Below are 1,874 nucleotides of genomic sequence, written 5' to 3' on the forward strand. Positions count from 1 at the left end.
ATGGTTGCAGAGGGAGATCCTTGAGTTTTAAATACAAGGGAGTCCTTATTCCATTGAAGGACTATTTCACCTCTGTCAACATCAATCACAGCTCTTGCTGTGGCCATGAAAGGTCTTCCTAGGATGATGGATTCATCCTCTTCCTTTCCAGTATCCAGGACTATGAAATCAGTAGGTATGTAAAGGCCCTCAACCTTTACTAATACATCTTCTACTTGTCCATAAGCCTGTTTTCTTGAGCTGTCTGCCATCTCTAATGAGATTTTAGCAGCTTGCATCCCATAGATTCCCAGTTTCTCTATTACAGAGAGGGGCATGAGGTTTATTCCTGAACCAAGGTCACACAGAGCCTTAGAGATCATGGTGCCTATGGTACAGGGTATTATGAATTTTCCGGGATCCTGTCTCTTCTGAGGCAATGTCAGTTGATCCAGATCACTTAGTTCATTGATGAACAAGGGAGGTTCAACTTCCCAAGTATCAATGCCAAATAATTTGGCATTTAGCTTCATGATTGCACCAAGAAACTTGGCAGTTTGCTCTTCAGTGACATCCTCATTCTCTTCAGAAGAAGAATATTCATCAGAGCTCATGAAGGGCATAACGAGGTTCAATGGAATCTCTATGGTCTCTAGATGAGTCTCAGATTCCTTTGGTTCCTCAGAGGGAAGCTCCTTATTGATCATTGGACGTCCCAGGAGGTCTTCCTCCTTGGGATTCACGTCCTCTCCTCTCCTCACAGGTTCGGCCATGGCACTTATGTCAATGGCCTTGCACTCTCCGTTTTGATTTTCTTCTGTATTGCTTGGGAGAGTACTAGGAGGGATTTCAGTGATCCTTTTACTCAGCTGGCCCACTTGTGCTTCCAGATTTCTAATGGAAGACCTTGTTTCATTCATGAAACTTACAGTGGCTTTAGATAGATCAGAGACTAGATTTGCTAAATTAGAAGTATTTTGTTCAGAGTTCTCTGTCTGTTGCTGAGTTGATGATGGAAAAGGCTTGCTGTTGTTAAACCTATTTCTTCCACCATTGTTAAAGCCTTGTTGAGGCTTTTGATCCTTCCATGAGAAATTTGGATGATTTCTCCATGTTGAGTTATAGGTGTTTCCATAAGGTTCACCTAAGTAATTTACCTCTGCTATTGCAGGGTTCTCAGGATCATAGGCTTCTTCTTCAGAAGAAGCCTCTTGAGTACTGCTGGATGCAGCTTGCATTCCATGCAGACTCTGAGAAATCATATTGACTTGCTGAGTCAATATTTTATTCTGAGCCAATATGGCATTCAGAGTATCAACTTCAAAAACTCCCTTCTTCATAGGCGTCCCATTACTCACAGGATTCCTTTCAGAAGTGTACATGAACTGGTTATTAGCAACCATGTCAATGAGTTCTTGAGCTTCTGCAGGCGTTTTCTTTAGGTGAATGGATCCACCTGCAGAGGTATCCAATGACATCTTAGATAACTCAGACAGACCATCATAGAATATATCCAGGATGGTCCATTCTGAAAGCATGTCAGAAGGACACTTTTTGGTCAACTGTTTGTATCTTTCCCAAGCTTCATAGAGGGATTCACCTTCTTTCTGTCTGAAGGTTTGAACATCAGCTCTAAGCTTGCTCAGCTTTTGAGGAGGAAAGTACTTGGCTAAGAAAGCCGTGACCAGCTTATCCCAAGAGTTCAGGCTGTCTTTGGGTTGAGAATCCAACCATAATCTAGCTCTGTCTCTTACAGCAAAAGGGAAAAGCATGAGCCTGTAGACTTCAGGATCTACTCCATTAGTCTTAACAGTATCACATATCTGCAAGAATTTAGTTAAGAACTGAAAAGGATCTTCAGATGGAAGTCCATGAAACTTGCAGTTCTGCTGCAT

General features: G+C 42.1%; 1 non-coding gene across 1 annotated transcript; it reads left to right on the forward strand.

Moving 5' to 3' along the window:
- Nucleotides 1-1,511: 1,511 nt before the first annotated feature.
- Nucleotides 1,512-1,619, forward strand: LOC148563699 (small nucleolar RNA R71). The gene has a single exon (XR_015884151.1). It is a non-coding gene; the product is annotated as a small nucleolar RNA R71 (small nucleolar RNA).
- The last annotated feature ends 255 nt before the right edge of the window (nt 1,620-1,874 follow it).

Source organism: Arachis ipaensis, chromosome B5, assembly GCF_059453495.1.
Source record: "Arachis ipaensis isolate K30076 ecotype BB chromosome B5, ASM5945349v1, whole genome shotgun sequence".
Classification (NCBI taxonomy): Eukaryota; Viridiplantae; Streptophyta; class Magnoliopsida; order Fabales; family Fabaceae; genus Arachis; species Arachis ipaensis.